This window comes from Mandrillus leucophaeus, unplaced genomic scaffold (assembly GCF_000951045.1).
Source record: "Mandrillus leucophaeus isolate KB7577 unplaced genomic scaffold, Mleu.le_1.0 Scaffold572, whole genome shotgun sequence".
Taxonomy (NCBI): Eukaryota; Metazoa; Chordata; class Mammalia; order Primates; family Cercopithecidae; genus Mandrillus; species Mandrillus leucophaeus.
The window spans coordinates 1,620,056-1,631,969 of NW_012106164.1; the positions used below are offsets into that span (position 1 = coordinate 1,620,056).

Consider the following 11,914-nt stretch of genomic DNA (forward strand, 5'->3'; position numbering starts at 1 on the left):
GCTCTGGCCAGGAGTGGTAGCTCACGCATGTAATCCTTTTGGGAGGCCAAGGCCAGTGGATCACAAGGTCAGGAGTTGGAGACCAGCCTGGCCAACATAGTGAAACCCCATCTCTACTAAAAATACAAAAATTAGTCGGGTGTGGTGGCACGCGCCAGTAGTCCCAGCTACTCAGGAGACTGAGGCAGGAGAATCGCTTGAACCCAGGAGGCGGAGGTTGCAGTGAGCCGAAGTCACTCCATCACTCCACTGCACTGTAGCCTGGGTGACAGAGTGGGACTGCGTCTCAAAAAAAAAAAAAAAAAAGGAGTCTTCTAACCACTTCCCCCCAGACCCCTAAAAGTTGGAGATTCGTTAAAAATTGAAAGTGGCCATTTTTCTGCTTACCAACCTGGCAAGTATGTCTCTGCCGGAGGTTTGGCAGCCTCTGCCAAGGCTGGTGTGCAGCAGGCACCAAGGGGAGAGGGGGCAGCTTGCAGAGCGTGGCAGAGTTGGGTCCTGTGAGCTCTGAGCATACGTGCTGGCCAGGCAGCCTATAGCCCACCTGCCCTTCATCCACCAGGTGGTTGGGGCCTTGTTACATGGAGAGATGCTCCAGGTTTGATGTCTGTCTGGCTCGATCCTTGTGTGAAGGTTTCTGGGCACCTGCCTCAAGGCCACGTCCCCGCCTCTGCCTAGTGGAGCCAAGCCTGATCTTAGGCCTTAGAGTAGAAACTAGATCCAAAATGACATGGGGTCTCAGTCAGCACAGCTGAGAACTGTATGGTACAAAGGAAAAACTCCTGCCCTGGGAGTCGGGAAAACTTGATGCGATATTCATTTGAGCGCTTACTATGTTCCAGGCACGCTGTAGCTAGACAGACAGACACACACCATGAAGAGGAGAACTATTTGCAGCAGCTCTTCTCAAATGCTGGTGATTCTTGGAATCACCAGGAGAGCCTGTTCAGATTGCTGGGCCCCACCCCAGAGTTTCAACTTCATTTGGTCTAGGTTAGGGACCAAGAGTTTGCATTTCTAATGCGTTCCCAGGTGATGCTGATGATGTTGCTCTAAGGGTCACCTTCTTAAAACCTTTGCAGTACAGTGCCAACAGTGAGGTGCTCAGTGCAGCTCAAGGAAGGGTCCCATCCAGCCCTGGTGGGGGTCAGTGAAGATTCCAGGAGGGTCTTGATTAGATGGCAGGTTCTCTCCAGAGCAGGGATTCTTAAATGGGGTCGTTGCATTGGTTTGGGGAACCAAGAACTACTCCTTAACCAAATGTATGTCTGTATGTGCATTTTGGGGGAGAAAATCTGTGGCTTTCACTCAAGAGCATCAGTGACCCCCAACCTGGAATAATCCACAGCCTGTCTCCAGGCACCTCTGGCCTATAAAATCTCATGGTCCTTCTCAGCCTTCTTTTTCTGGAATCACTGCAAGCCCTTTCTGTTTCTGCACCACCCATGGGTCCCAGGAGCTGGGCCTTCTGTCAGTACATCCCGACCATAGAGGCATCTCCTGCCCAGGGGTCTCAGCCTTGGAGAGTGCTTCCTTTCTTCATTCTGTACCAAATGGGCCATGAAGGGTATCCTCAGGGGACAATGGCTGAGCTTGAAGTCTTCTGACAAAATCCAGTTTATAAATGAACCCACATATTTCCCAAACAACAGCAGAAACTATGCAATCACCCTGAGCTGTGGTTTGTCTCCATTTGAGAATTAACGGAGGGTACACTCACCATGTGGAACTTTTGGAGTGTCCTGAGGACCTGCCCAAGAAAGTGGCTAGGTACTGCATGAGGTGGCTGTGGTCCCATCAGAGGCACTGTGATCATATCTGGACCCCTCACTTTCGAGAGCAATGACACTGTGACCAGCATGGGGAAGCCACGAGAAGGGGAGGACCCCCACAAACACCAGACAAGCTCTGGGCAGGGCTTCGGGGGGGAAAGGCGTGTGGGTGGAGAAGCCAACATATTTTGTGATCACCCAGGGGACAAGACCAGACCTGCTCTATGATGGAGCTCTGTGATACAATGTTGGAAAAATGACTATTGGTCAGGGGTGAGGAAGAACAGATGCTCACATCAGTGGAAGCGTGGTCCAGGAGGGACCCCCAAAGGCTTTCCCATCTTCTGAGGGTCTATGGTTCAACTCGGCATGCCTGAGTTTATCAAATTCTGGAAACTTTTTACTCCTTCCATGCCTAGCCCACTGCCTCCAGAACTATCATTATTACATCATTTTTAGAGCCCAGCCCCTGGCGTCAGTTCCCAGGTTCACCTCTGGCTCTGGTCCTCCTCACCTGCGGTGTGGTCTCCAGCAGATGGCTCATCTTGTCCCCACTTCTTCATCTTTAAAATGATAGGCCAGGCTCGGTGTCTCACACCTGTAACCCCAGCACTTTGGGAGGCCAGGGCAGGCGGATCACAAGGTCCAGAGATCGATACCATCCTGGCTAACACGGTGAAACCCTGTCTCTACTAAAAATACAAAAATTAGCCAGGCGTGGTGGCACACGCCTGTAGTCCCAGCCACTCAGGAGGCTGAGGCAGGAGAATCACTTGAACCTGAGAGGCAGAGGTTACGTGAGCCGAGATCAAGCCACTACACTCCAGCCTGGGCGACAGAGCAAGACTCTGTCTCAAAAATAAATAAATACATACAGACATAAAACAAAGTAAAACAGAATAAAATGATGCTAACAGTTTTATCTACCTCCTGGGGTGGTCTGAGGATTAAATGATGTAATCTGTAAAGTCCTTAGAAACTGTCTCATGTAGAGAAAGCACACACGTTGTCAGGTGGAATCTCCTCTGCCCCTCACTACCTGGGTGATCCTGGCCTCAGGGCTTCATCTCTGAGCTTTAGCATCTGTCTTTGAAAAATGGGGATTCTAAAACCTACCAGTCTTATCAACACTCTTTCAGTTGTAACCAATAGAGAAGAAATCACGCTAAACTAAAAAAAAAAAAAAAAAAAGGAAAATTAGAAGGTGGATCATAGTATCCAAGGGCAGGAAATGAATCGAGGGGATTTGGAGTCAGGAACTAGAAAGGTTTCAGGACCTGGGCTTTCTCTCTCCATCATTCTGGGCCACAAGTCTCTTGATATCTCAGTCCTAACTTCTCCCTCCTTCCCACCCTCTCTCCGGGTGGGGGGATCGTCTCTGCTTCCCTGGGCACGAAGTCAAAATGGTCAGCATACCATTCTGTCAGTGCAGGAAGTACTGACTGGTGTCTCTGCACTCAATCCAAATTCAGGAGAGAGAATGGGGTAAGTCAAGCTTGGCTCAGGTGCCACCAGGAGCTGATCCTCTATGGCTAAAGATGGCAGGGTCACAAAACACAAAGAGCCTCTTGAGACCCCGCCTTGAGAGAAGGGACGTGGTGGGCTGAGCAGAACCCTCAAATGTTCCTCAGAGAGGACTGCGAGGGTTCGCAGAGACTGGGGATGTGACGTGGAGACACACCAAAGCTGCATTTCTTTGTGCTAACATCTGGCAACATTTGGGAAACCCAGGAGGTTAGGAGGCTGAGGCTTTTTCTAGTAGGTGATGGGCGAATGTCAAGCATGTGTCAAGCAAGCAGGTGGTGGGAGTTGCCTCAGAAGAAGTCTTTGGGTCCCAAACAAAACCTGGGGGCTTGGCTAAGATCTGGTGGGTAGGTCCTGATGGAGAAGTTGCCTTTATAGAGAAACAGTCTGCTCAAAAGGGCATGGAAAAGAATGAAGGCAAAGACTTCACGAAATGGTGTTTTCTTCCTCAAGCTGAGTTACTTTTCCTTAAGCCTCAAAAACAAGGGAAATGCTCTCTTGTAACAGCCCAGCTAGGGTGACTTGGGCTTTCAAGTCTCTACACAAAGGGGAAAAAACCCACACGATCTGGTCTTAGAAAATTCCTTAGCAATTTATCAAACAAGTTGGCAGCATGTTCTTGTTTGATTGACTACTTCTCCAAAGTGGGCAGAGAAAGTACAGACACCCCCATTTTAAGGCTGAAGTGTCTTGGCCCGGTGCAAAATTCCAGCTTTTGCTCTGGAATTTTTTTTCTTTTCTTCCATTCCTCTACCTCCCCATCTCCACACGGGGAGAAGTTGGGAAGGAGATGGGATCAACCCAGCAGCAACGTACTTCCTCAAGGGGGGACCTTGCAGGTCATGGCGAAGTCTCCAGAGAAGCAGGTACCTGAGGCCTTAGCAGTCCCCTAGAGAGGTGAGTCCAGGAGGGAAAACAGAGAGAACGAAGATCCAGGACAAGATACTGGCAAATAGAAAGAAAGAGATCAAACAGATCACCCAGATAAGGAATCCGCATTGAGGCAAAAATCTATGTAGCCCGTCCCAGGAGTCAACAATAAATGCTTCTTATGTTTCATAAACCTGTTCCATGGAGCCTGCCAGCCCATGAAGCCTGGAGAAAGCCTGGCATACTAGTGAAGATCTCATCTAGTCTCTGCACTTAGACCCGTGCAGATTGTAACCTTAGCAACTATAAAAGCCTCAGTTTTTCTCATCTGTAAAATGGGCAAAATAAGGTACCTGACACCACAGGGTTATTTAAAGGTCTAATTCATGTTATGCACCAAACGCATGGTAATTATGATTACCATTTCCAGCCCATATCAACTTAGACATGTATAAGGAAACTCAGGCTCCCGGATGGGATGAGGGTGGAGTCACCTCATTTGAGCAGGCCTAGACAGCCAAGAAGGGAGCAAAGTCAGCTTTGAAGGCAGCTTCCCCAAATCCAGTTGGCAGTGCCCCCCACTGTGGCAGTAGTCCTGATTTTAATTCAGCTGGATCTCACAATGGAGATGGGCCCAGGCCATGGAAAAAAAAAAAGAAGAGAAAGAAAGATAACAAGAACTTGTCCTTTCCTCCTTTGTCATCTGGTGGCTCCCAAAGGAGGCTTTAATAATCCATCCCTTCTGCTGAGAAACACACTTGTGAATGCAATTAGCTCACAATGTGTCATAGTACAGGGCTCAGGCTCTGTCTGGACTCAGACCCAACTGGGTTCCAATCCCAGCTCAGTCCCTTTCCAGCCATGTGATCCTGAGCACATCACACTGTTGTCTCTGAGCCCCAGTTTCCTTAACTGTTAAATGGGGAGAATAACACAGACGTGCATGCTTTACACGAGGGTTAGAAAAAGCAATGAATGCCAGCACACAGTAGGTAATCTAGATACTCGAGATGATGATATTAATGATGATGTTGATCTCGATGGCTTCCATCTGCAAAACTATCCAGTGGGCGGGGCGTGTCTGGAATGACAGCTTAGCCCTGAAGCCATCCAGCTATGTCCCTCAGTTATCTCCATTAGCAGATAAGGAGAGTGAGGCATAGAAAAGTAAAATGGAATGTTTCTTCCACCAGTAATTGGACAAACTGCCAGCATGTGACTCTTGATGGGATGCACCAACAGCCAACAGTGCTTACACAGAATTCCTGCCAAAAATGCATAACCCAAATCTAATCATGAGGAAACATCAGACAAATACAGATCGAGGGACATTCTACAGAACAACTGGCCTGTATTCTGCAAAAATGTCAATGTTATGAAAGACAAAGAAAGACCAAGGAACTGTTTCAAATTAAAGGAGACTAAAGAGATAAATATGACAACTAAATGCAAAAAGTGATCTTGAATCACATTTTTTTTTTTTTGGCTCCAGGATCAGAGTGGGAAAAAATTACTATAAAGGACATTTTGGGGACAACTGGTGAAATTTGAATATAGTTGTGTATTAGAGAATAGTATGTATTCATGTTAAATTTCTGGATTGATCATCATTTTCTGGTTGTGTAAAATCATCTTCTCACTCTTAGAAACTACACACTTTTGATGGAATGGCACATGATTATCTGCAACTCTCAAAAAATATATACACATATGTATATGTCTATATGCATACATACATGTATATATAAGATAAAGCAATTATATGTGACTGAATATGAATTGGCAAATTTGAACAAAGGGTATGCGAAAGATCTTTGTCCTATTCTTGCAACTCTTCTATAATTTTGAAATTATTTCAAAATAACACGTTAACAAAAGTGAAATATTTGAAATGTTTGAAAATGCTAGAAGCCTACACTGAAATTATTTTCATCAGAATGCAGTATTTTCATTGTATATTCGACAGAAAAAAGATTGATTCATTGATCAGTGGCTTGTCCACATCAAAATTTGCTGATTATCTTTCTTCGTAACATGAATATATTCTTTTGTAGTGTTATTCCCATGAGGTCCAATTTTCCTAGGCAAATTTTATTATCTCAATTTTGTCATGCAGATGTAGGGTCTTCCATCAATGTTTAGTCAATATTTACTGGATGCAGTGTTAGTCTTTGTGTTTTATTTTCTGTTGCTTATTTCTACTAGGTAAAAGTTGTTTTAAGTTTTGCAATTTCCAGTGTTCCCAGTAAGCTGTAATTCTTCAAACAGGTTTTTACCCCCTAAAATCAATTTTGTTGTGTGTAGTTTAGAAGGATTCTCTAACCCTGGCCAGGCATCTGAATTTCCTGGGAGCTTTTGAAAAGTACAAGTTTTCCAGCTTCTCTTCAATCTCAAGATTCTGATCCAGGCGGAATCTGGATATTTGTATTTTTAAAAGCTCCCCGCCTTTCAGCTTCTGTGGCAGTCACTGGCCCATCACTTGGTGTAGTTATCACCTTGCCTTGTATTATTGGTTCTTAAACTCTTTGGGCCTTGCCATTCTATTTTAACATACCATTTTCCCAAATTAACTGTGAGGTCATTGAAGAAAGGGACTGAGCAAATGGCTTCTTTATGGCCAGCACAGCTCACTGCAATTATTAGGTAAGGCAGCAAAACAATATTAGTTGATTGATTGTTGGCGCAACCAAAACTTTGAATAGCAACATCAAGAGAAGGAACTTTAAAAAAAATTGTGAGGCTGGGCACGGTGGCTCACACCTGTAATCCCAGAACTTTGGGAGGCTGAGGCGGGCAGATCACCTGAGGTCAGGAGTTCGAGACCAACCTGGCCAATGTGGTGAAACCCCGTCTCTACTAAAAATACAAAAAAGTAGCTGGGTGTGATGGCAGGCGCCTGTCATCCCAGCTACTCGGGAGGCTGAGGCAGGAGAACCCGGGAGGTGGAGACTGCAGTGAGCCGAGATCGTGCCACTGCACTCCAGCCTGGGCAACAAGAGCAAAACTGTCTCGAAATAAAAGAAAAATTGTGCAAGAATATATATAACACAATATTTACCATTTTAAGTATTGTAAGTGTACAGTTCAGTGATATGAAGTGCATTCACATTGTTGTGTAACCATCACCATTATTCATCTTCATAATTTTTCATCATCCCAAATGGAAATGCTACACCTATTAAACACTAAATTCCCATTACCTCCTACCTGCCCCTGGCAACCACTGTACTACTTTCTATCACTCTATGAATTTGACTATTCTAACCACTCTCATATAAGGGGAACCACACAATATTTGTCCTTTTGTATCTGGCTCATTTCACTAGCACAATGAATCTCAAAGATTCATTCATGTTGTAGTGTATATCAGAATTTCATTCCTTTTCAAGGCTGAATAATATTTCATTGTACGGCTGTACCACATGTCATTTATCCATTCATCCATTGATGGACACTTGGGTTGCGTCTACCTTTTACCTATTGTGAATAATGTTGCTATGAATATTCATGTATAAGTATCTGTTCAGTTCTCTGCTTTCAATTCTTTTGGATAGATACTCAGAAGTCGAGTTGTTGGATCTTATGGTCATTCTATTTCTAACTTTGAGGAATCACCATAACATTTTCTACAGTGGCTAAAGAAAGACTGTTTTTAAAAGCTGCTTTAATAGAGGTAGAATGATGATTGATCCTTTCTGAATTTCATGCTAACTGTTGAGAAACAAAATCCATACATCTATCTTTAGCAACCTTAAAGAGTCATGAGCAGTTACCCTTGCCCCTTTGTTCTGTGGGAAATTGATTGCATTAAAGGCAATTCTGCACACCTCCTCGAATCTGGCCCTTTTTGTCATGTGACTCTGCAGTTCTCACTAAAAAAGTAGACTCTTTCCCATTCCTTGAATCCGAGTTTGGCCATGCGACTTTGGCCAGTGGGATGTTAGCAAATTTCACATAAGAAGAGACTTTAAAAGTGCTTGTGCAGATCAAGCACAGTGGCTCACGCTTGTAATCTCAACACTTTGAGAGACCAAGGCAAGAGGACTGCTTGAGGCCAAGAGTTCAAGACCAGCCTGGGCAACACGGTGAGACCCTGTCTCTACAAAAAATTTAAAAATTAGCCAGGCATGGGGGTGCACACCTGTGATCCCAGCTACTCAGGAGGCTGAGGTGGGAAGACGGTTTTAGCCCAAGAACTTGAGGCTGCAGTGAGCTGTGGTCACACCACTGCACTCCAGCCTGGGTGATAGCATGAGACTCCATCTCAAAAAAATAACTAAATAAAAATAAAAGTGCTTGTGCAACTGAATTTGCACTTGCTCTTGCACTTGTGCCTTCACCACGAGAATACAGTTGGCCCTCGTATCCATAGGTTCCACATTTGTAGATTCAACCAACCACAGATTGAAAATATAGTTAGGCCTATGATGGTTGCATCTGTACTGGGCACGTACAGATTTTTTTCTTGTCATTATTCCCTAAACAATACAGAATAACCACTATTTACATAGCATTACATTGTGTTAGGCATTGTAAGCAATCTGGAAACGATTTAAAATTTACAGGAGGATGTGCATAGGTTATAGGCAAATATGACACCATTTTATATAAGGGCCTTGAGCATCTGTAGATTTTGTTTTCTGTGGAGGTCCTGGAACCAGTTATTCATGAATACCCAGGGACAACTGTATACCCAAGCTAGTCTGCTGGAAGAATAAATAGGAGAGAAAGGTGAAACAGAGTTTAGTTATTCTAGCTGATCACCACATGTGTGAGGCCCCCGCCAACAGCCAGCTACCCCCAGAGAGTGAGAGAGCTCAAAGGAGACTAGAGGAACTATCCAGATTAAATCTCCAACCCGCAGACTCAAGAGCTAAGTAAATGCTTATTGTTTTTTGTAACTGAGTTTTGGAGGTGGTTTGTTACACAGCATTACTGTGGCAATAGATAACTGATACATCTACCCTCCTCCTTTGCCAATATGCTGCATTTTCTGCACCTGTCAAAGGGCGATGAGACAACTAATTTTAGTGACTTCCTAGTGCTGGCATGAGAAGTAAATGCCAGAATTGGCCAGGTCTAGCATCTGAGCAGTTATAATCTAAAGGTGGATTTCTCGCTTCCTCCTTGAAGGTTACCCTCTTTTTTTTTTTTTTTTTTTTTTTTTTTTTTTTTTTTCTTGTTGCCCAGGCTGGAGTGCAATGGCACGATCTCAGCTCACGGCAACCTCTGCCTCCCAGATTCAAGCAATTCTCCTGCCTCAGCCTCCCTAGTGCCTGGGATTATAGGCATGTGCCACCAGGCCCAGCTAATTTTGTATTTTTAGTAGAGATGGGGTTTCTCCATGTTGGTCAGGCTGGTTTCGAACTCCCGACCTCAGGTGATCCACCCGCCTCGGCCTCCCAAAGTGCTGGGATTACAGGCGTGAGCCACTGCGCCCGGCCTTACCCTCTTTTTCAGTTTATTGGGAAAGAGAGCTGTAGAGGGCATCTGTTTTCCATTCCCCCCAGTTCTGGTAGCAGTGTCTCAATTTTTCTTAAAGAAAAAGCCTTCTCTCATGCTCAGTCTATGTGTTCTGGGTGGACTTGCTCTACCCCTGACTGCTGTCGGCAAATGACCCAGACCTGGCCAATCACGTATGCCATCCCCTTGGCAAGATGGTCATGTGACAGGCCAAACCAATGAGATCCAGATTTAAGAGCTTGAATGGAAAGTTTTCTTTTCCTTTGAGATGACTCTGAGGATATAGTTTAAGCTTAGAGGAGCCAAAGAGCGCCATGTGGAAAGAGCTTGCCTGAATTCAGCTAACACAGAGGAAAGCAGAGCCCAGCTATGGAAAGACACAGTCCCAATGACATGGTTAGAACCCCTAGATCCAGCCAGACCTGAAGCTGTACTTCCTTTGAACTTTTTAGTTATGTGAGTCAATCCATATTCTTTCTGCTTGCTTTGTTTTGTTTTGTTTCTGTTAAAATAATTTAAGGAAAGACTCTGTCACTTGTAACTGAAAAAGTATTCATCTTGCATTCCTCCTCAGTCACCTTCCTGACTGCATGTTCCTTTTCATAATGGGCTTCTCTACAGTGCTCTTAGCCCCACTGTTGTGAAGAACCACTGTGCTTATCCCTGCTGGATAACACTTGGGATTCCCAAGCTAAGTCCACCTGATAAAGTGATACTACTTCCACACAGGCTATGGGAACAGGGAGAACATTGGCAGGTCTAGGCTAACCAGGCATCCTAGTTTGCCCTGGCCAGTTCTGGTTTATGCCTGTTGTCTCAGCTTATTTACTAATAGCAACCCTTTCACTATCTATAGTGTCATTGCTTGAGTAATCATTTATATAGTCAAACTTAGCAGGTCATACTTCCTTTTATTGTGTCATCCCTTTATTGTCCACATAAAGCTGACTGGCAGAGAACAAAGATAGCTGGGACAACGTCAGCTATCCCATGTGCTCCTACAATGTAACCTCATCTCTCTTCCTCAAGGGCTGCAATCTAATTCTCCTCCACTTGAATTTGGATGGACCTGCAACTGCTTCAACCTGTAGACCACTGTGAAAGTGATAAGGAGTAACTTCCTAGACTGAGGAAGTCTAGGAAAAGACAAAGTCACTTCTACTTTTTTCATTAGATTGCTCATACTTGGATCCCTGAGCTGTTCTGTAAGAAGTCCAACTTCCCTGAGGCCACCATGTTGTGAGGAAGCTAAGCCATGTTGAGAGGCCACGTGTAGCCACTCTGGTGGGCATCGGTGGCAGAAGGACTCTAAGATGCCCCCCTCCTTACCCTCATCTCCTGGTATTCACACCTTTGCATAATCCTCTCCTCTTAGTGAGGGTGAGACCGTAACTTGCTTCTAATCAGTAGAATACTGTGAAGGTGAGGGGATGTCCCTTTTACTATGTTACATGAGATTATACTTCCCATCTGCCTAGTGGGCTCTGCCTTGCCACTTTTGATGAAACAAGTGGCCATGCATGGGAGTTCCACATGTCAAGGAACTGAGGACAGCCTCTGTCCAACAGGCAACCAGGAACCTTAACCCTCAGTCCAGCAACCCAAAAGGAACTGAATTCTGCCAACAACTATGTAAGTGAGCTTAGAAGCATATTCTTCTCCAGTTGAGCCTTTGATGAAACACTAGCCCTTGATTGTAACCTCATGAGCAGAGTCCTGCCCATCCAAAAAAGTCCTGCTGATCCCCCATTATGTGGGATAATAAATGTGTATTGTTCTAAACCATCGTTTGTGATAATTTGCTACTAATTAGAGAACTAATTCACAGTCTTAGTCTTTGAGTCCTCCCTGCTAAGGTGCCAGATATGTGAGTGAAGAGATGCCAGATCATTCTAGTCCCCAGCTTTTGACTCACCTCCCAGCCATTAAGTCCCCTGGTCTCAAACATTGTGGAACAAAGACAAGTCAGCTTCTCCATACCCTGTCCAAATTCCTGGCCACAGAATTCAGAAGCATAATAAAATGGTTATTATTTAAAGTCACTATATTTTGGGGTAGTTTTTAAGACAGCTATAAAGAATGAACCATTAAGTCTCTTTTTTGTTTGTTTGTTTTGTTTTGAGATGGAGTTTCACTCTTGTTGCCCAGGCTGGAGTGCAATGGTGCAGTCTCCACTCACTGCAACCTCTGCCTCCTGGTTCAAGTGATTCTCCTGCCTCAGTCTCCCAAATAGCTGGGATTACAGGTGCCTGCCACCAGGGCCAGGTAATTTTTTTTTTTTTTTT

The 11,914-nt window shown here is 44.7% G+C and overlaps 1 pseudogene; it reads left to right on the forward strand.

The window, feature by feature from the left end:
- The first annotated feature begins 4,138 nt into the window (after positions 1–4,138).
- The window catches only part of LOC105552759, a 19,890-nt pseudogene continuing 12,114 nt past the window's right edge, over positions 4,139–11,914 (forward strand).